This window comes from Vigna umbellata, chromosome 10 (assembly GCF_029865625.1).
Source record: "Vigna umbellata cultivar VRB3 chromosome 10, Vumbellata_1.0, whole genome shotgun sequence".
NCBI classification, from domain to species: domain Eukaryota; kingdom Viridiplantae; phylum Streptophyta; class Magnoliopsida; order Fabales; family Fabaceae; genus Vigna; species Vigna umbellata.
In genome coordinates, this window is record NC_142174.1 from 22,653,566 (window position 1) to 22,679,577 (window position 26,012).

The 26,012-nt window shown below is 38.9% G+C and overlaps 1 pseudogene; it reads right to left on the bottom strand.

Moving 5' to 3' along the window:
* Positions 1 to 24,126: 24,126 nt before the first annotated feature.
* LOC148192194 (uncharacterized) lies at positions 24,127 to 24,882 on the bottom strand (annotated as a pseudogene).
* Positions 24,883 to 26,012: the final 1,130 nt, after the last annotated feature.

Sequence of the window (26,012 nt, forward strand, 5' to 3'; positions counted from 1 at the left end):
CCTGCAACCAGAAATGCACTTAATCAGCTCAGAAAACCCAAATTAGCACAATTACGAATTTCCGACCAAATTAAGCAGAATTCGGAAAACGGGGAAATAACAGACAATTAAACACAATTCCCTGGTTTATTTAAGTGCAATAAACTAAATATAGTTCAAGAAATAACGACTCATCAGTGGGGAAGCAGGGCTTGGCCGCTGTTAATGGCGCGACGGCGTTCCTGCGGCCTGGGCTGTTGAGGGGGAACCCGGTGGCACAATGACGCGAAGGAATCAGTGATGAAGGCGTAGGAAGACCCTCCCTTGGGATTGCCGTTTTCGAAGGAAGAAGGGTGAAGATGGTGGCGTCGTGGCTGGCAGTGGTTCTGGTGGCGCGAGTTGTCGCCGACGAGGCCAAGGCGTGTTCTAGCTGAGGCGACGGTGGCCGGTTCTGGCAGAGGCGGCGATGAGCTTATGGGTTAGAGCAAGAGACCTTGGGTCTCTGAAGTGAGCTTATGAGCTGAGGCAGTGGGGAATGAGAATGAGCCTCCTGAACCCCTAGGAAATTCTAGGTTAGGCAAACCACCCCCGGATCCAGTGTTGGGCCAAGCCCAAGTAAAAAATAGCTTTTTCCTTCGCGCAGCCCCTGCTTGTCACCCACGCACCCTCATACATCCTCGGGCCAGTGTTGGGCCAAGCCCAAGTAAAAAATAGCTTTCTCCTTCGCGCAGCCCCCGTTTTTCACCCGCACACCCCCATACGTTCTCTTGGCCTCGGCTCAGGCCCATTCTGTTCTTAAAAAATAATAACAAAAGAAATAAAATTCCTTTTCTTGTTTGTACCCCCTATTCTCACTTCCTCACCCCCTTTTAGTTTGGGTTTAGGCCCAATCTGTTTATAAAAGAAAAAATAGTTTAGACACCCCATTTTCTCATTTAGGCACCCCTATTATTTCTTTTATTTTTTTCCATTATTTATCTTATTTCATTTTTTTTTATTGCTTTATTTAATTTTATCTATTTATTCTAAATATCTACTTATTTTAAAATATATATTTAATAATCCAATATTTATATATGTATATAAAATTACAAAAATATATTTTAAAGGTTAAGCACACGTGTGACCGCTCGCGTCGTCCTTGTGCGAAAAACCTCTTCTTCTTTCTTATATAAAATTACAAAAATATATTTTAAAGGTTAAGCACACGTTTGACCGCTTGCGACGTCCTTGTGCTAAAAGCCTCTCCTCCTTTCTTATATAATAATTACAAAAATACGTTTAAAGGTTGAACACTCGTGTGATCGTCCGCATCGTCCTAGTGTTCAATACCTTTCTCTCTTATTTACATAATATTAAATGAGGATATTGGTGCTCGTGCGATCGTCCGCATCAGCCTAGTACTCAATATCGTCAATATCAAAAGTTTTAAATAATGGTATGAGTACTTGTGTGACCGTACGCGTCGGCCTAGTGCTCATTACCTTCTTTTTCTCAAAAATATTAAAAAACATAAAAAATTTAAAAACATCTACTTTTTTTACAAACAACAAACAATCTTTTAACCCAGAACTATGTGATCCTTGATTCTCCATCAAGATTGGAGATACGTAGGAGCAAGGCTACTCCTTGTCAGGTTCACTTCCCAAAAATCCAAAATCATTTCGAAACAAAATTCCTAAACAATTTCCTAAACGAAATTTTCAACACAGTTTCCAAAAGAACTACATAACCCTGATTTCTTGATTATTTAAGACTTGTGAACAATTGGTTATAGGTTTCAAATGCAAAAAGACAATAAGTAAACATGTATGCATGAGTTTTGATCAATGGAAAAGATGAACACAAACACTTGAACGAATTAGATGGATGAGTATGTTGTTGGGGTTATCCATTTCATCTTATCCACTCTCATATACTTTTAGGAATTCATCATTCTTTTCATCAATGCTAATCCCACTCTCTAAATCACATTGCAAGAAGGCCTATCCTTAATTACGAGTTCATACAATTCCTAGCATCCCTAATAATTAATTCTGAAGCACAGAAGCTTAAAGGCAACCAACCCTCATATTCCTATGTCTAGGCAATATGTTATTGGGAGAATTTCCCCGGATCTAGATTTCCCCGTACGTTCCCATATCGACAAAATCAATAATCATGACATCGAATGAGTTAAACGATGGATGCTTTGAGCAAAGATGAAAAACCCTAACTAATGATGAAAGAAAGCATGTATCTCAAATAAGATGTTTAAACACAAATTCTATATATGAGAGTTTCACAAGATTACATTGATTCCCCAACAACCATACAAAGTTTAGTTCACCATATTCATGGTGAAACAAGAATGAAAGATAGAAAAACCCTAGAAAGAGAAGAGGAGAGCCGTCACCATCCCCCAATCTACCCCCAAGGGGTGAAAGATATAAACCCCATGACATCCTAAAGCTTATATATAATATTCTAAAAATACAGAAAATAAGGCCCAAGCCCATAAAAGTAACAGAAAACCGGTCCAAGCCCATTTAGAATGGCGCTCAATGGTAATAGCGCATGATCCATTTTGCCCCTCAGCGGTATTTTACCGCTCAGCCAAACTTTTTATGTATTCTGGTTGACTTCTCAACATTCTGGTTGATTGGTTGACTTTTCTGGTTAACTGGTTGACTTTTCTGGTTGATTGGTTGACTTTTCTGTTTAACTGGTTGACTTTTCAGCATTCCAATCATTCGGTACTTCAATTCTTCTTTCAAATCATTCAATTAGCCTACAAAATCAAGGGAATCTTGCACAAAACCATTAAATTCACTTTTAACTCTCTTTTTCACAAAACTAAAGCAAAAATATGAGTTCAAGCTAGTTTCTAAATCTTAAAGGTTGCTTTTGGTATCAATTTTAAGCATAAAAATAATGGCTTTTCAACCGTTATCACAACCCCAAACTTAAAACTTTGCTTGTCCTTAAGCAAATAACATGTAACTCAGTCTTCCATCAATCCATATAATGTTTTACTCCATTCAAAAATCCTCTTTTCAAGATAAGTAAGTACTTCAATTAAGCTCATGACAAAGACTTCAATCAAGACATGCACATGCTTTAGTGTTCACAAAATCACCTAATATCCAACAAATGCTATTTTTTCATGAATGATCAATCAACTGAGCATAGATGTTCATGTGCTCATGGAATCTTTCCTCACTAGGTAAAGTGTTTCACTCAAACACAAGTGTATAAGAGGTAATCACTCATTCACTCTAGTGTCACAATGTCACATGAATTGACTTTGCCATTCATTTAACCATAGTCAAATACATTCACAAGCATTCATGCTTTAAAAGTAATAGCATTCAATCACAAAAACTCTAGAGCTCAAAACCTCACAGATAAGCTCATTCACATTCCACATACACATCCTGCTTAGTATCATAATCACAATCACAACATCATGCATTTGTTCACAAAGCTTGTGAATCACCTTTATAAGCATATAATGTGCACATCTCAACATCAATCAATATCAACGCATCATCAGGCATTACTTATCAAACAACAATCATAAGCAAACCATCATAACAGACAAAGTTTCCAATTGAGTACATAAAATCCTATTCTAAAAACAAAAGTTATTGATAAAACAAATCCTGCTCTAATGCTTTGAAAAACTCAGCCCCATCAATGATGCTGTCTCCCAACCCCAAACTTAGATGGAAAACTAGTGAGAAAGTAAGTGGAAGGGAGATTTTCTAAAGAGGAATGAAAGGAAAAATGTAGAAAACCTTTGGAAAAGTGTTTAGGAGTGTGTGTGAGGAGAAAAATATGAAAATAGAGGCCAAAGCGTGACTTGGGGTATAAAAATACCCTAATGGGCTCGGGTTCCGCTAAGGGGCAACTTAACCCATTTTACGACACCACCGCTTAGCGGCAATTTGGCGCTCAGCGGCAATTTCGTGTTGTGCTTTTCTTCTTCCTAGCTTACCCTAGGTTCCTTCTGCTCATGCCCCTCACTTGCTCCCTACAATTAAGTTCTCAGATCACTCAAACATTCAATCCCTATCATGCAACTAAAGCAGAATCAAAACAAACAATACAGATAAAATCAATAAACTGCGTTGCCTCCCAGGTAGTGCTTGTTTAACGTCACGAGCCTGACCCAAAATCTCCCAGCACCCTTCAGTAGATGCAAATCTTTCTTACCAACACCCATCAGTAGGTGTATACAAACATAGTATCCTTCAGTAGACACTCTTCCGCCTAACATCCATCAGTAGATGTAAACCCTGTAACAAACTTATAACAAAAACAAAAATACCCAAAAGTTCAAAATTACATCACCAAACCAAAAATTAAAAGTTCTTAAATCACTGGGTTGCCTCCCACCAAGCGCTCTTTTAACGTCACTAGCTTGACCCAATAAAGCTCATGTTCCATATTTTTCTTCTTTCTACTGAACTTCTTCAGAAATTTAATAAAACCAGGAACCTGTTTTAGTGTCTCAATCATAGGAACTTTAATCTCCAATTTCTTGAAGATTTCCATAAAGCGCTCAAATTCCTTCTTCCTATGATACTTCTTTGGATGAGGAAGAGGTTTTTCATATGATTCTCTCTCTCTTCCTCTCGTCCTCTTTCTCTTTTCTCTCACTTTCTTTTTTTCTTTTCTTTTTCTACTCACTTTCTGAATCTTCACACAAATTTTCTCTTCTTCTTTCTCTTCTCTCTCTTTTCTGTCTTCTTTTTCCAACTCAACTTTTTCAACATTTACAGTCACTAGCACTTCACACCCTTCCCTGGGGTTAACCTCAGTATTAGCCCCACAATTCTTGTCAAGCCTTTATTCCAACTGCTTAGTAATTTGACCCATTTGAATCTCCAAGTTCTTAATAGCAGCTTCAGTGCTCTTTTAAGTGGATTCAGTTGCCTGTATGAATTGTTGAAGAGTTTCTTCCATCCTTATTGATCTTTCGATAACTATAGAAATTTGTTGCCATAAGGTTGGTTGTTGTTGTTGCTTGTTAAATTGCCCAGTTTGTCCAGCTTTCCCACTTTGTCCTTGACCAATGCTTGGGTGTGGTTTCCACCCTTTATTGAAATTCCCTGACGGTATGGAAATTGATTGGCCATGAAGTTAACATCCTCTAAAGCTTCTGCTGGAAAGGCGCATTGAACATTGATATGGTCACCCCCACATAATTCACACAACTGTGGTTGAACCTGTGCAACAGTCTTTAACTCTTTTAGCAGTTGTGCAAGTGTTTTTGTGAGAGTCTCCAATTGTTGAGTTAGTATCTTGTTTTGTGCTAGCAAGGCATCATTGGTTTGTAACTGTAGAACTCCTTTTTGTTGAATATGAGCTCCTCTTTCACTGTTCAGCTCATTATCATTAGTAGCCATGTTTTCAATTATTTCTGTAGCTTCCTCTGGAGTTTTCCATTTGATATTTCCTCCAGCTGAGGCGTCAAGCATCATCTTGGTTTGTGAACCAAGACCTCCAAGGAAGATTAGGACTACTTCCACTTTATCAAATCCATGCGTGGGACTCTTTCTTGATAGGCTTTTATTTTTGTCCCATGCATGACCTAGTGATTCCTCCATGCCTTGCCTGAAAGATGAGATCTCTTGCTTTCCTTTGTTTACCTTGGATTGTGGGAAATATTTGTTCAAGAATTTTGTCACCACAGCTTCCCACTCTGTAAAGCTCCCTTCTGGAAAAGAGTTCAACCAAAGCTTAGCGTTGCCTCCTAATGAGAAAGGAAACAGGCTATGTTTGATTGCTTCGTCAAGCACCCCATTTATCTTCATTGTATTGCAAATTTCATTAAAGGTTGTGAGGTGCTCATATGGGCTTTCATGTGACAACCCATTAAATTGATTACTCTTAACCAATTGGATTAACGCCGATTTCACCTGCATGTTGGCTGCATTGACCCTCGGTCTTGCTATGTTGTTAAAATGTTGAGGGCCAACCACATTGGTGTAATCTGTAAGAGTCCGTCTAACATTATTATTCTCCATCTCCTTAGTGTTATGGTGAGAACCTTGTGGTGAAGGTTGTAAAAGATCTTCCAGAGGAGGGAAAAGTTCTCTAGATGTACGGATTCTTCTCCTCCGTCTACTCTCGTCTAAGCCTTCCAAAAGAGGTTTCGAGGTTTTCTTGCTTCTAGTTCAAATTGCTTCCAGCATATACAAGAAAACAAGTCCCTAGAAAAATTTGTTAGCACAGAAAGATATAGAAGAAGATATAAAATAAGAGATAAGAATAAAAAAAATAAAAAATAAAAACAGAAAAATAAAAACAGTAAACAGAAAACAGAAAAAATAAAAACAAAAAAATAAAATAAAATAATAACCGAAAAAATAAAAACAGAAAATAAAATAAAATAAAATAAAATAAAATAAAAACCGAAAAATAAAAACAGAAAATAAAAACAAAAATTCAAATTTCAAAATTCAAATTTCAAAATTCAAAATTCATGTCAAAGATAATCAATAATCACAAATAAACTAGTTAAACCACGAGTCCCCGGCAACGGCGCCAAAAACTTGATGACAAATTTATGAACAATGAAAAACGGCGCCAAAAACTTGTTTAACCCTCGGCAAGTGTGACCGAATCGTATCAAGTAATAAACTCGATAAGACCAAGTATCGTTCTCTGATAACAGTTGAAAAATTGTTATTTTCATGCATAAAATTCATACTAAAAGCAACCTTTAACACTTAGAAACTAGCTTCAAATCATGCTTTTGGGTATATTTTTAGAAACTGGAGAGCTAGACAGGTTTATGCTTGATTTCAGTGTTTTATGCATGTTTTAAGGTGAATTTGGTGAAAGAAGTGAAGAAGGATAGAGATGGAATCAGGATAGACATAAAAAAGTGCAAAAGGAGAAGCCGTAATTACCGCTCAGCGGCAGTTTACCGCTGAGTGGCACTCAGAAACTCACGGTGGCTCTGTTGAGGGGTGAAAATGCCATTGAGGGGAGGAGGAAAACAACTCACGCACTTACCGCTGAGCTGTAGTTTACCGCTGAGCGACATTATTTTGGGCTTAAGCCTAATTTTCTGTATATTTTAGAATAATATATAAGCTTTAGGACGTCCTAGGGGTTGTATCTTTGGCTGGGAGGAAGCAGAAACACACTTTTCACCCCTTGGGGTAGATTGGGAGATGGTGACGGACCTCCTCATCTTTCTAGGGTTTTATCTTTCATTCTTTCATTATTGTTCATCTAGTTTCACCATGAATATTGTGAACTAAACCTTGTCTTGTTATTTGGGAATCAATGTAGTCTTGTGCAACTCTCATATATGGAATTTGTGTTTTAACATCTTATATTAAGATACATGCTTTCTTTCATCTTTAGTTAGGGATTTTACTCTTTGCTTAATGCTTGCTTTGTTTAACTCATTCATTGCCATGATTATTGATTTTGTCGATATGGGAACGTACGGGGAAATCTAGATCCGGGGAATTTCTCCCAATAGCATATTGGTTGCCTTTAAGCTCCTGCACTTCAGAACTAATTACTAGGAATGCTAGGAATTGTATGAACTCGTAATTAAGGATAGGCCTTCTTGCAAGGTGATTTAGAGAGTGGCATTAGCAATTGATGAAAAGAATGATGAATTCCTAAAGTATATGAGAGTGGACAAGATGAAATTGATAACCCCAACAACATACTCATCCATTTAATTCATTAAGGTGTTTGTATTCCTCTTTTCCATTGATCAAATTCATTCATACATGTTTAATTACTGCCTTTTGCAATAAAAACCTAAAATCAATTGTTCACAAGTCTCAAATAATCAACAAATCATATAGCTAACTAGGCCGTGAGTCCTTTGGGGAAACGATACTTGGTCTTACCTAGTTTTATTACTTGATACAATTCGGTCACACTTGCCTATTGTTAAACAAGTTTGTGGCGCCGTTTTTCGGTATTCATAAATTTGTCATCAAGTTTTTGGTGTCGTTGCCGAGGACTCGTGGTTTAACTAGTTCATTTGTGTGATTATTGATTATCTTTGACTTAAATTTTGAATTTTGAAATTTGAATTTCTGTTTTTTATTTTTTCTGTTTTTATTTTATTTTATTTTATTTTATTTTATTTTATTTTTTGTTTTTATTTTTTTTCTGTCTTCTGTTTTTATTTTTATCTCTGATTTTATATCTTCTCTATCTTTTTGTGCTAACAATTATTTTTAGGGTTTTGTGCCTAATGCCTACAGGATGCAATTCGATCAAGAATTTAATTATATGGGCACTCAATTCTACCAAGGTAAACAAAGGAAAGCAAGAGATATCATCTTTCAGGCAAGGCATGGAGGAATCACTAGGTCATGCATGGGATAGGTACAAAAGCCTATTAAGAAAGACTCCCACACATGGATTTGACGAAGTGGAAGTTGTCCTAATCTTCCATGGAGGTCTTGGTTCACAAACCAAGATGATGCTTGATGAGAGGGTCGCACCTCCCACAAAAGTTGTGCATATAAGAATGCAGTACAGTTACTAGGAAGTGACTCCTAGGTCGTCTCTCAAGGACCAATTTGGGTTCAGTCTTAGATCAAACACGTAGTGGGGGGTTTGTGATTTTTTTTTTTGGTTGCGGTAAAAATTAAAAGCGTTGAAATAAAATTCAAAACAGTAAAACGAAATTTAAAACAGTAAAATGAAATTGGTACAGTAAATGAAATTAAAACAGTAAAAAAACGAAAATACAGTAACATGAAACAGTGAAAATAAATCTGGAACAGTAAAAAAAACGAAAATACAGAAAAACATAAAATACAGAAAATAGTAAATACAGAAAACAGTAAATTTAGAAAACAGTAAAAACAGAATCAAAATCACTGCAGTAAAATACAGAAAATAAAATTATAGTAAATGATCAACATGCAAAAATAAAGAAGAGCAGAAATTAAATTGCAGAAAACAACAACTGAAATTAAATTACAACAGAAATTAAATTGCAGCAGTAAAAAGAGACAGTAAAATCTGGAAATTTAGAAACAGAATTTGAAACCAAACTTTGCTTAGAAATTAAATTGTGCATGAAATTATTACAACAAAGAACAAGAAAGCTAAATTGAAAATTAAACATTACAGCAAAGAAGATGAGTGCATCAACCGTAAACTCCATTTTCTGTACTGTGATTCTTCTTTCTCTGTTTTGGACAGCCGTGAAACTTTCAAGCTTTGAACAATAAAAACATTCACCCAAATGCATCAAAGAAAACTAAATGAAGAAAGGAGAATAACACTAACACAGCCGTGACTATTCAACACAAATGAAAAGAAATGAAACACTTCAAAAATGAAATTACAAAGCTTCAAATTACAATAACAACTTGCACAAACAGAATACAGAGTGCAGTTTATAGAATCCAAAGATGATAACAGCAGATGAATAAAAGCTTAAATGGAAAAGTGTACAAAACCGAAGGAGAAGGCACCAAGAACTTCAAGCTACATCACCCTCCATCTTTCCAGTACTTTTTTTTTCTCAGTGAAAGATAATAATGCCTCTCAAGGTGGCGGCTGGGTCTTAACTTCCAAAAATGAAAGATGACTTGTGCCCTTTTCTCGCCCATTCCTCTGGACCAACTTTCATTTGGCTTCTTCGTGCACCTCCCTCTTTTCAACGCAACATCTGCTGCTGTGTGCTTCTTCTTTCTTCACGCACCACCTAAGAAAGCTGCCATGGACTCTCACGTTTCTGGATCAGTGCTGGATGCACCCCCAAAACTGCTTCCCAGGCCTTGGGCCGTGGTGGGCCTCACTGGACAGTGCACCCCTACATTGTTGGATGCGTGTGGAGTGTGCTGGACGTGTGCTTACTTCTTTTGCCACCTAAGAAAGCTGCCCATCACACCCTTGCTTGCTGGATGCCACCTCCTAAGTGTGGGCCGTGTGCTTCAATTCCCGTGGAGACCTTGTTGAAGCTGCTGGTGCAGGCCGTGACACTCCTAATCTCCGTGTGCATCTCCTTCCAAAGCCAAGCACCACGTCTTCAAAGCATGCTGGACCTGCTTGCTTTTGACACCCCTTCACGTGTGGCTCTCCTTGCTGGACGTGCTTGCTGGAATAAAGCTCCAAAGGTGCATAAACCAAGTTCTGGAAAAATGAAAACCACTTCCTCTGCTGGACCGTGAAGCTCCTTCATGCGTGATGCCTCCTGGACTCTACTGGATGCACCGCTGCTTCCCATGTGGCTTCGCTGTTGCTGAATGGAAGAAGGCGCTGGATGCGAATCAGCTGGGAGCGTGAAAGAATGGGCGTGTGCTGGACCGCAACTATTGGACGTGCGGCCTGGATGTGTGCGGACGTGCGCTGTGGAGTGTGTTGGACGTGCGCTGTCTTCCACTCTGCTGGACGTTCGTGCTGGATGTGTGCGGACGTGCTGGACGTGCGCTAAAGTGTTGGACGCTCGTGCTATCCGCGAGAAGCCAAATCAGGACGTGCGTGCCATCTGCTGGACGCTCGTCGTGGGCGTGTGCTGAAGCTGTTGGACGCTCGTCGTGGGCGTGTGCTGAAGCTGCTGGACGTGCGCTGAAGTGTTGGACGCTCGTGCTTCTGTTGGGTGCAGGCCGTGAGCCTCTTTTTCTTCCAGCACCACTTCTTAGCTTCTCCAACCAAGCCCATCTCCATGTGCACTCCCATAATTTAAATCCACACCTCCTCAGATTACTATTTAGCCTCTAAATGTCCCAAATTGTATTTCCGAATTTTCCCTACAATTAATAATGCAAATAATTAGCTCAAATCATTCAAATTAATTAAAATAAGAATTTCTGATCAAATTAAGCACAATTAGGAAAAATGGGAAAATACCAGACATTTAAGCACAATTCCCCGATTAATTCTAGTATAATAAACTAAGTGAAGTGAACAAAATATTGACTCATCAAAATAGACCACACTTAGTCTTTTGCACTCCTGGGCAAAATCAAGACGCTGATCAGGGAACAGTTCCAAGGACATCTAGGGTATGACACAAACTTAGCACACAGAAAACAAAGACTCGCAAGGAAACAAACAGAATTTACACAGTCCTCAAGAAATCTGGATAGAGAAAAGAAGTAGACATTTCCAACACAGAATGAATCAGAGAAAGCAGATACTCATGAAATCATCCAATCAATTCAGGACATGGCAAAATGATCAATCAGCTCAAGAGGTGAATCAAAAGCAACAGAACCTCACAGATGCACTATCACTGTATCTCTCAAGTGTATAAGGTAAAGAATTTCAACTCAATGCACTCAAGAAAGCAAACAACAACAGACTTGGCAAACCTCTAATATCAACACTCAAAACATATGCATGTTCAAATCAAAAGGTCTTTTATGGGTGAAATGGGGCCAAGGACAAGGTAGGATAAATATGGATGAGAAGCTACAAACCAAAAGAAATAGAGGAGCAATGGGGAACAAGTGTAAACACAGTCAAATCACACCCAGACCTCTAATTCAATCCTCTTCTTGACTCCATTATTCACAAAATATTTTTTTTAAATTTTTTTTTTATTTTTTTTTATTTTATTTTTCTCATTTTTCTCTATTTTTTTTTTCATCCTGTCTCTTTTCTTTTCTCTCTTTAGCACACAACTATAAGAGATGAGATATAAATCATATTTCTGAACACAAAACAAGAAGAAGAACCAACTAGCCAACTCATAAAAATCCCTAAGGAGACCACACTTGTTCCCAAAACACTTCCAAAGCTCCAAAATTTCCTAAGGTTAAGGTAATCATGGTTTTTCACTTAGAGCTAGTGTATGAGCTTCAAAACAAAGAAATGAGGAAAGTATAGGCTCAAAAGGGTTTTCAAAGAATCAGAACAAGGTAAGCTTATTTGGCTAGAGAGGCTCAAAAACAAAAGTGCCTTTATCACTTCCAAACATGCATATCAATCAAGAATTATCAACAAGAGTCAAGCCAAGGCATATGTGCAAGCAATCAGGAGACATATCACACACAAGAAAGAACATAAAGTGGCTCAAATCTCACACAGGGTAATTCTGTCACAATCAATTCAACTCTCAAAAATCATAATCATCTTCCAAGCAGAGAAAAGCAAGGATTTCAAACAAATAAGTATCAATCAAGTGAAGGAAATGATAAGTCTACAACCCAAACAAAGTCCAGAAATCAAGAGAAACATGTAAAACTGTATACAAGACAAAACAAAAACTACCTAGAAAAGAAAAAAAAATAAAAATTTAAACAAGAAAACAAAAACTAACGAAGAAAAATAAAAATCTCCCCCAATAGACCACACTTAAACTACACAGTGTCCTCAATGTGTCATAAGCATAAGATCAGAAATCATAACAGTCAACAGATCATGGACAAGTGCAATAAAAGTAGGGAAAGGGGGAGAAGAGAGAAAGAAAACTCCCCTGATCATGGTGGCAGTTGCCAATTTTGGACTTGTAGGGAGATGTCTTCCACCAATGGATCCAGCAAAGAAGTTTTGAGGAAGAACTGCTTCATCCTCCATATTTGATCGAGCAGGGAAATGTCTTCCACAGCTGGATCTAAGAAGAAGTGATTGTTGATGAGTGGGTTCAGCAGGTGCCTATTGATCTTGAAGCTTTTGTCAGTGTCAGCACCTTTGTTGTCCACTGTGGGTGTTTGTTGATCAAATTCATTTGTACCTCCTGCAATAGGGTTAGTGCAATGTGGTTCCAAAGAAATGACATGCAGGGGTATACCACCCAATCCCAGTGTAACAGGCTGAACAACAGATAAACTCTCAGAACATGAATCAATTTCAAATTCAGAAACAATATCAACCACAGATTCAGATTCATGTTCAGTGCATGGAGAATAAACATACGAATTTGATATCAAAAATTGATTCTCATCATGCAGAGAGGAAGAATTAAAAACAGACTCATCAACAATACAATCATCAACATACCTATCAACAACATATTCATCAACAGCATAGTCAAAATTAGGTATGTTTACCTCCACTTCCTTGAAGATTGGTAGACTGTGGGGAAATGAAGGTGGTCTACCTGGCTCAAAAATGTTGCTCATATATGCCTGGTCCTCAAAATCTTTCTCGGTCTCCTCAGGTGCAAGAGTGGGACCATCTGAAGGTGGGAAAGTATGTGGCGCAGTAGTAAGCTCATGACTCTTCTCCCCATCTTCTATGTTGATGCCACTATCATCATCATCTGGAATTTGAACAGTCTGAAATGGTAACTCTGAATCTTGAGACTGTTCCTCAGTGAGTTGAGTGGCCATCTGCCCTATCTGATCAGTCATACTCTGAATGGCAGCTCCTATTTCTTGCTGGAACTGCATGTTCTCTTGCTGAAACTGAAGGTTCTGCATGGTCATCTGCTCCAACAACTCCTGCAATGTAGGCTCAGAAGTAGAAGGCTGAGGAGCTATTTGGGCAGGAGCATCATATTGCTGACTCTGATATTGCTGGACTGGTGGAGGCATGAAAGTACTCTGGAATGGTGGTTCTTGATATTGATGCTGTGGAGCATTATACCATCCCAAAGTAGGGTCATTCCATCCAAGACCGTTGCTGTAAGCATATTGCACAAGGGAAAATTTGCTCAGAAACTGATGCTCAAGATATCCCCAATCGGTAACGGATCTCAGAGGAAGAGAGTCTTTCCAATCCTTAGCTGCTCCTTGTAATGAATGCGGAAATGCGCTCAAGAAAATGTAATCAAGAGGGACATCTGGAGGCTTCATTGAAGAGCACATGATGTGGAGCTCCTCCAAATGTCTGTGTGGGCATTCTCCTGCAAAACCATGAAACTTAGGCAGCAAATGTATCAGTCCAGGGGTGAGATCGCAATGAAGATCATCCTCCTTAAGTGAAACCGGCTCACAAAGAGCACTCTCAGAAATTAGAGGATGAGTCGTATTGTTCTCAACATAGAAATCAGCAGCATATGAATTACAATCAGAGTAACATGCAGAAGGAGAATCATAATCAGAGGCACTAGCAAAACAAGCAGTGTTCACGAAATCAAAATAGGTAGACATGGAAAAAGAAGAATACTAAGAATCACGAAACAAATAAAACACAACACATTTATACATGCAACACGCACACTCAAAACAGAACATCACATCACATCACATCACAACACAAGACAAAACACAACACACACAAACACAACAAAAAGACCTAAGACTGAACCGTTGGTCCCCGGCAACGGCGCCATTTTGATGAGAGGGTCGCACCTCCCACAAAAGTTGTGCATATAAGAATGCAGTACAGTTACTAGGAAGTGACTCCTAGGTCGTCTCTCAAGGACCAATTTGGGTTCAGTCTTAGATCAAACACGTAGTGGGGGGTTTGTGATTTTTTTTTTTTTGGTTGCGGTAAAAATTAAAAGCGTTGAAATAAAATTCAAAACAGTAAAACGAAATTTAAAACAGTAAAATGAAATTGGTACAGTAAATGAAATTAAAACAGTAAAAAAACGAAAATACAGTAACATGAAACAGTGAAAATAAATCTGGAACAGTAAAAAAAACGAAAATACAGAAAAACATAAAATACAGAAAATAGTAAATACAGAAAATAGTAAATTTAGAAAACAGTAAAAACAGAATCAAAATCACTGCAGTAAAATACAGAAAATAAAATTATAGTAAATGATCAACATGCAAAAATAAAGAAGAGCAGAAATTAAATTGCAGAAAACAACAACTGAAATTAAATTACAACAGAAATTAAATTGCAGCAGTAAAAAGAGACAGTAAAATCTGGAAATTTAGAAACAGAATTTGAAACCAAACTTTGCTTAGAAATTAAATTGTGCATGAAATTATTACAACAAAGAACAAGAAAGCTAAATTGAAAATTAAACATTACAGCAAAGAAGATGAGTGCATCAACCGTAAACTCCATTTTCTGTACTGTGATTCTTCTTTCTCTGTTTTGGACAGCCGTGAAACTTTCAAGCTTTGAACAATAAAAACATTCACCCAAATGCATCAAAGAAAACTAAATGAAGAAAGGAGAATAACACTAACACAGCCGTGACTATTCAACACAAATGAAAAGAAATGAAACACTTCAAAAATGAAATTACAAAGCTTCAAATTACAATAACAACTTGCACAAACAGAATACAGAGTGCAGTTTATAGAATCCAAAGATGATAACAGCAGATGAATAAAAGCTTAAATGGAAAAGTGTACAAAACCGAAGGAGAAGGCACCAAGAACTTCAAGCTACATCACCCTCCATCTTTCCAGTACTTTTTTTTTCTCAGTGAAAGATAATAATGCCTCTCAAGGTGGCGGCTGGGTCTTAACTTCCAAAAATGAAAGATGACTTGTGCCCTTTTCTCGCCCATTCCTCTGGACCAACTTTCATTTGGCTTCTTCGTGCACCTCCCTCTTTTCAACGCAACATCTGCTGCTGTGTGCTTCTTCTTTCTTCACGCACCACCTAAGAAAGCTGCCATGGACTCTCACGTTTCTGGATCAGTGCTGGATGCACCCCCAAAACTGCTTCCCAGGCCTTGGGCCGTGGTGGGCCTCACTGGACAGTGCACCCCTACATTGTTGGATGCGTGTGGAGTGTGCTGGACGTGTGCTTACTTCTTTTGCCACCTAAGAAAGCTGCCCATCACACCCTTGCTTGCTGGATGCCACCTCCTAAGTGTGGGCCGTGTGCTTCAATTCCCGTGGAGACCTTGTTGAAGCTGCTGGTGCAGGCCGTGACACTCCTAATCTCCGTGTGCATCTCCCTCCAAAGCCAAGCACCACGTCTTCAAAGCATGCTGGACCTGCTTGCTTTTGACACCCCTTCACGTGTGGCTCTCCTTGCTGCACGTGCTTGCTGGAATAAAGCTCCAAAGGTGCATAAACCAAGTTCTGGAAAAATGAAAACCACTTCCTCTGCTGGACCGTGAAGCTCCTTCATGCGTGATGCCTCCTGGACTCTACTGGATGCACCGCTGCTTCCCATGTGGCTTCGCTGTTGCTGAATGGAAGAAGGCGCTGGATGCGAATCAGCTGGGAGCGTGAAAGAATGGGCGTGTGCTGGACCGCAACTATTGGACGTGCGGCCTGGATGTGTGCGGACGTGCGCTGTGGAGTGTGTTGGACGTGCGCTGTCTTCCACTCTGCTGGACGTTCGTGCTGGATGTGTGCGGATGTGCTGGACGTGCGCTGAAGTGTTGGACGCTCGTGCTATCCGCGAGAAGCCAGATCAGGACGTGCGTGCCATCTGCTTGACGCTCGTCGTAGGCGTGTGCTGAAGCTGCTGGACGCTCGTCGTGGGCGTGTGCTGAAGCTGCTGGACGTGCGCTGAAGTGTTGGACGCTCGTGCTTCTGTTGGGTGCAGGCCGTGAGCCTCTTTTTCTTCCAGCACCACTTCTTAGCTTCTCCAACCAAGCCCATCTCCATGTGCACTCCCATAATTTAAATCCACACCTCCTCAGATTACTATTTAGCCTCTAAATGTCCCAAATTGTATTTCCGAAATTTTCCCTACAATTAATAATGCAAATAATTAGCTCAAATCATTCAAATTAATTAAAATAAGAATTTCTGATCAAATTAAGCACAATTAGGAAAAATGGGAAAATACCAGACATTTAAGCACAATTCCCCGATTAATTCTAGTATAATAAACTAAGTGAAGTGAACAAAATATTGACTCATCAATGCTTGACGCCTCAGTAGGAGGAAATATAAAATGGAAAACTCCAGAGGAAGCTACAGAAATCATTGAAAATATGGCTACAAGTGATAATGAACTAAACAGTGAAAGAGGAGCTCCTATTCAACAAAAAAGAGTTCTACAGTTACAAACCAATGATGCCTTGCTAGCACAGACCAAGATACTAACTCAACAATTGGATACTCTCACAAAAACGCTTGCACAACTGCCAAAAGAGTTAAAGACTGTTGCACAGGTTCAACCACAGTTGTGTGAATTATGTGGGGGTGACCATATCAATGTTCAATGCGCTTCTCCAACAGATGCTTTAGAGGATGTTAACTTCATGGCCAATCAATTTTCATATCGTCAGGTGAATTTCAATCAAGGGTGGAAAGCACACCCAAGCATTGGTCACGGACAAAGTGGGCAAGTTGGACAAGAAGGGCAATTTAACAAGCAACAACAACAACCAACCTTATGGCAACAAATTTCTATACTTAATGAAAGATCAATAAGGATGGAAGAAACTCTTCAGCAATTCATACACAAAACTGAATCTTCTCAAAAGAGCACTGAAGCTGCTATTAAGAACTTGGAGATTCAAATGGGTCAGATTACTAAGCAGTTGGAAGAAAGGCCTGACAAGAATTGTGGGGCTAATACTGAGGTTAACCCCGGGGAAGAGTGTAAAGTGCTAGTGAATGTAAATATTCAAAAAGTTGAGTTGGAAAAAGAAGAGAGAAAAGAGAGAGAAGAGAAAGAAGAAGAGAAAATATGTGTGAAGATTGAGAAAGTGAGTAAAAAAAGAAAAGAAAAAAAGAAAGTAAGAGAAAAGAAACATGTATGCATGAGTTTGTGAACAATTGGTTATAGGTTTCAAATGCAAAAGACAATAAGTAAACATGTATGCATGAGTTTTGGTCAATGGAAAAGATGCACAACAACACTTGAACGAATGAGATGGATGAGTATGTTGTTGAGGTTATCAATTTCATCTTATCCACTCTCATATACTTTTAGGAATTCATCATTCTTTTCATCAATGCTAATGTCACTCTCTAAATCACCTTGCAAGAAGGCCTATCCTTAATTACGAGTTCATACAATTCCTAGCATCCCTAATAAATAATTCTGAAGCACAGAAGCTTAAAGGCAACCAACCCTCATATTCCTATGTCTAGGCAATATGCTATTGGGAGAATTTCCCCGGATCTAGATTTCCCCGTACGTTCCCATATCGACAAAATCAATAATCATGACATCGAATGAGTTAAACAATGCATGCTTTGAGCAAAGAGGAAAAACCCTAACTAATGATGAAAGAAAGCATGTATCTCAAATAAGTTGTTTAAACACAAATTCCATATATGAGAGTTTCACAAGATTACATTGATTCCCCATCAACAATACAAAGTTTAGTTCACCATGTTCATGGTGAAACTAGATGAACAATAATTAAAGAATGAAAGATAGAAAAACCCTAGAAAGAGAAGAGGAGAGCCGTCACCATCTCCCAATCTACCCCCAAGGGGTGAAAAGTGTGTTTCTGCTTCCTCCCAGCCAAAGATACAAACCCTAGGACGTTCTAAAGCTGATATACTATTCTAAAAATACAAAAAATTGGGCCCAAGCCCATAAAAGTAACAGAAAACCGGTCCAAGCCCATTTAGAATGGTGCTCAGCGGTATTTTACTGCTGAGCGGTAATAGCGCATGATCCATTTTGCCCCCAACTGCTATTTTTGCCCCTCAACGATGATTTTGGCACCTGAAAAGTGGCGCTCAGTAGAACTTTTTTTGTATTCTGGTTGACTTCTCAGCCTTCTGGTTGACTGGTTGACTTTTTTGGTTGATTGGTTGACTTTTCTGGTTGACTGGTTGACTTTTCTGGTTTCTGGTTGACTTTTCCGCATTCCAATCATTCTGTACTTCAATTCTTCTTTCAAATCATTCAATTGGCCTACAAAATCAAGGGACTCTTGCACAAAACCATTAAATTCACTTTTAACTCTTTTATTCACAAAACTAAAGCAAAAATATGAGTTCAAGCTAGTTTTCAAGTCTTTAAGGTTGCTTTTCGTATCAATTTTAAGCATAAAAATAACGGTTTTTCAACCGTTATCAGCGCCCAAGCTTGAAACAATGTTGTCAAAATCAAACTCGCGCTCAACGGTGGTGCCTAGGCGTAAAACAATGGTTGCACTTCCAGACTGGCGCTTAGTGGTGGCGCCTAGGCGTGAAATAGTGGTTCTTCTATGTGCCACTTTCTAGCCTTTCATGACTCCAGCTCCTTGCTACTTCAACTTCTTCATCCAATTCATATTAATTCCTGTCAAAACAAGGAAAAACAAGTATAAAACCCATCCAAATCTCTTATTTTCACAACTTAAGCAAAAAGCATAATTTCAGGCTAGTTTCTAAGTCATAAAGGGTGTTTTTAATACCAAAATTAAGTATAAAAATAACGGTTTTTCAACCGTTATCACAACCTCAAACTTAGAACTTTGCTTGTCCTCAAGCAAACAAGATATAACTCAATCTTCCACCAATCAATGCAATGGTTCAACACATTCAAAAACTCTTTCTTCCAAGACAAGTAATTACTCAAATCAACTTATCAAATAGAATTCAGTCAAGATGTGCACATGCTTTGATTAATAATCACTCATCATGATATTCACATAATCACATAATATTGATAACGGTTTAAAATACCGTTATCTGTGATGTATTTTTGATGCTAAATGCACCCTTTTTGACTTAGAAACTTGCTTGAACTCATGTTTTTTCTTTAAGTTGTGTGAATAAGAGAGTTGAGGTTTAATTTGATGATTTTATTACTAATTCCCTTTGTTTTCATAAAAAATTAGTTAATACAGGAAGCAGAGATGAAGTGCTAAGGATATAGAGCTCAGAAAGACCTAGAAAAGCACCAGAAGAAGGAACTGCACGAAGCTTGGGCGACCTGCAGGAGGCTTGAGCGTGGAAAAATCGACGTCTGCCGGTCGGGTGCCCTAGGCCGCCTAGTCGTCGAACCTCGAAGCTTGGGCGAAATTGAAGGCTGAAGCCCTACAGAAATCGACGTCCATGATAACAGTTGAAAAACTGTTATTTTCATGCTTAAAATTGATACTAAAACCAACCTTTATACTTAGAAACTAGCTTGAAATCATGCTTTTCTTCATATTTTCAGAAATAAGAGAGCTGGACAGGTTTATGCTTGATTTCAGTATTTTTGTGCAGGTTTTAAGGTGAATTTGGTGAAAGAAGTGAAGAAGGAGAGATATGGAATCAGAAAAGACATCAAAAAGTGCAAAAGGAGAAGCCGAAGTCATCGCTCAGCGGCAGTTTACCGCTGAGCGGAACTCAGGAGCTCACGGGAGGACCGTTGAGGGGCAAAATGGCCGCTGAGGGGAAGAAACGTGACACGCACTTACCGCTGAGCGGCACTTTAATGGGCTTGGACCTAACTTTCTGTAATTTACGAATAATATATAAGCTTTAGGGTTTCCTAGGGTTTATATCTTTGGTTGGAACGAAGAAAACACTCTCTCTTCCACCCCTTTGAAGGAGGATCTTGGATGCTGAGGCTTCCTCTTCACCTTTTTAGGGTTTTATCTTTCATTCTTTCATTGTAATTCATCTAGGTTCACCATGAATATGGTGAACTAAACTCTATATGTTTGTTGGGGAATCAATGTAATCTTTTGAAGCTCTCATATACGGAATCTGTTTTTACATCTTTTAATTAAGACTTATGCTTTCTTTCATCATTAGTTAGGGGTTTTCCTCTTGTCTTAATGTTTGCATTGTTTAACTCATTCGATGCATGATTATTGGTTTTGTCGATACGGGCGCGTACGGGGAAGTCTAGATCCGGGGAATTTCTCCCAATATTATATTGGTTGTCGTTAAGCTTCTGCACTTATGAACTGATCATTAGGAATGCTAGGAATTGTATGAACTCGTGATTAGGGAGAAGCCTTCTTGAAAGGTACTTTAGAGAGTGACATTAACAATGATGATTTGAATGTTGAATTCCTAAAATATATGAGAGTGGATAAGATGAAATTGACCCCAACAACATATTCATACATATATTTCATTGAAAGTGTTTATCTTTTGTTTTTTTTGCCATTGATCAAAACTTCATGCATACATATTTAATTTTCGTCTTTTGCATATAAAATCCAAATATTTCGTCTTTAAGTCTTAGCTAATCAAGAAACCACACAACTAAACTAGGCCGTGAGTCCTTTGGGAAGAACGATACTTGGTCTTACCAAGTTTATTACTTGAACGATTCGGTCACACTTGCCGATTGAAAAACAAGTTTGTGACATCATATTTTGGTGTTCATAAATTTGTCCACCAGTCCACCGCCTGGGTGCCCTAAATGGGGCGCCTAAGCATCGCGCGTTACAGATCCAGCCCAATTTTTTCTCTGTTCCAACTCTATTTAAAGGACCCAGGCACTCTAGGTTTTGTATCTCTGGTTGGAGCAACACAACAACATACTCTTCTACTCTCTAAAGGTGGATCTGGAGGCGGAAGCTTCCTCTTCTACTCTTAGGGTTTTACTATCTCATGCTTTTCCATTGTACTTCTAGTTTCTCCATGTCTATGGGAAACTAAACTCTATTTGTTGTTGGGGAATGATGTAACCTTGTGAACTCTCATGTATTTGAATTGATTCTTAATCATATATGCTTTATTCATTCACTACAAAAAAGTTGGGCATTACGGAAGGCCAGAAGCCCTCGGAAACTGCCATAAGCCGTCGATAAAGGGTGTTTACCGAAGGCTTATCGACGGCCAGAAATCCTTCGGTTAATCTCTTGTCGCTAAAAATTACCGAGGGCTTTTGCCCTTCGGTAATTACCAAAGGCCAGAAGCCTTCGGTAATTACCGAAGGGCAAAAGCCTTTGGTAATTTCCGAAGGGCTAAAGCCTTCGATAATTACCGAAGGGCAAAAGCCCTCGGTAATTTCCGAAGGGTAAAAGCCTTCGGTAATAACCATACGAGGGTATTTACCGAAGGGCAGAAGCCTTCGGTAATGACCTACTGTGGGCATTTACCGAAGGGCAAAAGCCTTCGGTAAATTGCAGAGAAGGTTTCAGAGAAATGGTATTTCTTGTGCAACCCAGACCTGTATATCAAATTTCAATTACAAACAGACCTGCATATCAATTTTCAAGCACATACAAACATGCATAATCTGCATCTCAAATATGCAATCAATTATCAATATCCATTGAACATCAATTAATCCAACGAACATCCATTAATGTATAGATAATGTAATTATAATGCAAATATAAAATAATGTAACAAAAGGATGTTCTAACATCCAAAGTTTGGAAGTAGATCTAACTAACATTGAAATCAGATGAAGTAAAAAATGTTCTAATATCCAAATGTTTGTGTAATAAGTAATAAGAAAATGAAACTAATAATGTACATAACTATCATCAGAATGATCTTCATCATCCTGCTCCTCTACTGATGGCTGGACTGGTGTGGGTTGGACTGATGAGGGTTGGACTGATGAGGGTTGGACTGATGTGGGTTGCTGAGTGGCAGCAGGTGATGAGGAGGGTCGTGGTTGGGTCGGAGGGATATTTTGTACGTCCTGTGAGGTTTCAGGCAAGACTCTCATGACCAGGGCCTTAAAGTTTGTAAACTCTGCTCTGAGATCAGTGATCTCCTGGTCACGTTGCCGGAGTTCCTGCGTGAGGCGAAGAACGACCTCGTCAGGAGTATTGGTGGAAGAAGAAGGCTGGTGCTTCAGAGTACCTCCTCTGGATGCTGTATAGTTTGCAGCAAGCTGTCCCGCACCATACACTCGTCCTTTTTTCTTCCCACCAACGATGTCGATCCAGCACTGTGTCCTACGGATGTCATCATCTGCATTACTGGCATCATCCGGTGTAGGAGCTGACTCATGTTCAGATCTGACCTGTGAAAGTCTCGTAGAAAAGTCTTCCTGTTGAAACATTAAAAGCAATGTCAGGGAACGATAGTATAACATAAATGAAAAATTAGTAATAGTAATAGTGTTATTTGCTTACATGAGTCTTCCGAGATCTTTCATCAACAAATTGATTAGTTCCCTTCCGAACATGAGTCTGTGCAAAGACCTCATCAACATGGACCGCCCGTCCTAGAGCCTGTGCCTGTAACATAATTAAGAATTACAAGCGTACATATGAAATAGAATATACATAACTTATGTATGAAAGAAAAAGTTATGTAATGAGATTATACCATACGAATGGCATGCTCATGAATGGTGATCGACCCACCAGTATGCAGGGTGCCACCCCTTTCAGACGCTCTGTTCCTCTGGGCTTTGGCACATTTATTGCGAAACTCTACCGTATTCCAATGAGCCAGTAAAGAGTTCCAAATTTGTTCACCCACCCAGTAAGGGCGCTGTGCTGCATTGCGGGCATCCCTAAACATCTCTGACAGTCGATGAGATGCTTTCATGTGGAAATTTCTGTGTATCTGACTTTCATGTTCAGGTTTCCACTGCACCTTCATCTGTAACATTAAAGAGAACAAACATTGATTACAGAACATACTCAAATAAGAGGGACAATTAGTTAAATAGATTGTTCACCTGAAAGCACTCCCAGAATGCCTTTCTGTCGTCATCAGGAATTGCTCCCCAAGTAGGCCATGGACTTAGAAATTGTTGCTTAATTGAACGTGTGATGGCTTGGGAAGCAACCCTAGATGGAATAAACCTATAGGATAAAAGTCATTTGAATTATAATAGGGTTTAAACATCAAATGATATCATCAACAAAATTAAACTTACCCTTTACCATAGGGCTCAATCCATGGTCGATCATGGAGGGGCGGGTCAAGACCATCACCACTTGAATCTGGATCAGCAAGTGGTGTGACAGTCTCAGAAGGAGGTACAGAAGATGAGGAAGGTATAGAAGTAGGGTCAGGGAGAGGAGTGGGGGTAATAACAATAGGGGGAGGAGTGGGGGTGGCAATAACAGGAGGAGGAAGAGGGTCTGGCACAGGGGTAGTAGAAGGGTGTGCTGCAGGAGGAGGAGAAGGGTCTACTGCAGGGGTAGTAGAAGGGTGTGCTGCAGGAGGAGGAGAAGGGTTTGCTGCAGGTGTAGGAGGCAGTATAATAGGGGAAGGAGGAGGCCCCACAGATGATGTACTACTGGCAGCAGTGGTAGGTAGTCTAGCAGGCACCCTAAGTACATACTTTGGTGCCTGTCGTTGCCTCTTTGTAGGCCTTGCTACCCCTTTTCCTTTATCAGGACGCTCTGAACCTTGTCCTGTCATTACTGTATTCAAATGGTTACAAATAAAGCGAAAAAATATAAATGAATAAAGAAGGATCAATTGTTTTTAAAGTCAATGTATAAGTAATTGCATACAACTTTAAGATGGTATTTTAGATAACGGTAATGAAATGATAGTCCAATTTGCTACAATAGATGTTCAACATTCAATCATCGTCATCATGATCATCATGATCATCATCCTCATCTTCATCTTCAGCATCGTCTTCATCATCATCATCTTCTTGTTCTTCTTCTTCATCGTCATCATCATCATCATCTTCTTGTTCTTGTTCTTCTTCATCTTCTTCTTCTTCTTCTTCTTCTTCTTCTTCTTCTTCCTGTTGTTCTTCATCACCTTGTATTGTTGCTTCTAATTCATCTCCATCACCATCAGGGTCGACCAATGCGGTTATACGTTCAACTTCGATAATTTCTTGTGGTTGTGACATTTGGTCAAGTTGGTAGGCTACATCTTCCTCAACTTCATTTGAGTCTATGCGACCTCTAGGCTTCGTTTGTATTGCTACGGCCCAACCACGCTTGTCAATATTGCGAAATGGTGGATATGGCACATAATAAACCTGTCTGACATTAGATGGTAGAATTGAAGGATCAAAAGGCCCATATCTTAATCACTGGTTCAGTTCCACAATATTAAAGCGTGGATCGACTCTAGTACCAGCTCTAGAAGGATCAAACCATTCACAATAAAAAAGTACCACTCTGTTTGGAGAAGTAGTGGTGTTGTACTCTAACTCATATATTTTATGAATGATGCCGTAGAAATCATCATAAGAACCCTCTGTTAGGCCCTTGACATACACACCACAATTTGATGTTTTCTTTCCTTTAAACCATTCATGTGTGTGGAATTTGTAACCATTGATGAAGTAAGTGTGCCATTCTTTGACACATCTCATTGGCCAATTTGAGAGATGTCTTAACTCTTGAACCGTGGGAGTTAATGCCTGATTAAAAACCTACAAAGGTACTAACAAAATTATAAAAGCAATAGTCAAATTAACCTTGCTCTAAACGTAGGACAAAACTACGTACCTGATTTCTAAACCAATGGGGAAACTCAGAGTGTATTCTAGCAGAAGTATTTCCTTGTGCGACTTGCTCAGTCATAACAAATGAGCTGGTACAAATGAAATTCATTAGTGTATAACAATTAAACCGTTTGATAGATTAGAGATTGATGATGACATACTCAAGGTACGGCTTGACTTCACTACAATTGATCAAGACATGGACATGAGCAGAGTTGAATTCAGCATCAGTTAACCAATGAGTGAATTCTTTCCCTGCGTGACGACCTGATTGTTGGAAACTGATAATGCACCTTCACGTGGTTGAACTTGCCATTGCATTTCATTTCTGACATGAGTGGGGGACTGATGAACCAATATTTTCCTCACTTCACTTAGTTTAATGTGCTAGAATTAGTCGGGGAATTATGCTTAAACGTCCGGTATTTTCCTGTTTTTCCTAATTGTGCTTAATTTGATCGGAAATTCTTATTTTAACTAATTTGAATTATCTGAGCTTATTGTTTTGCATTATTAATTATGGGAAAATTTTGGATAACTTTTTGGGACATTAGAAAGCTAAATGAGAAATGGAAATTGAGCCAATGCATCTTAGCCATTTTTATTTTTCGCTGGCTGCCGCGTGAATGTTGTGTCAACTTGTGTGTCTTCGTTTGAGTTCAATTCTTATCCGTTTTCCATGCAATTTTTTTTCATAGTTTCGTCTGGATGTCTATTTTAACATATAGTTTTTACTTTGTTCAAGTTCATTCTGTGCTGTTCCCAGTATTTATTTTACTCTCATATGTCAGTCCAGTGATTACTGCTGTTTGTGTCAACTTGTGTGTCTTCGTTTGAGTTCAATTCTTATCCGTTTTCCATGCAATTTTTTTTCATAGTTTCGTATGGATGTCTATTTTAACGTATAGTTTTTACTTTGTTCAAATTCGTTCTGTCTTGTTCCCAGTATTTATTTTACTCTCATATGTCAGTCCAGTGATTACTGTTTGAGTGATTTC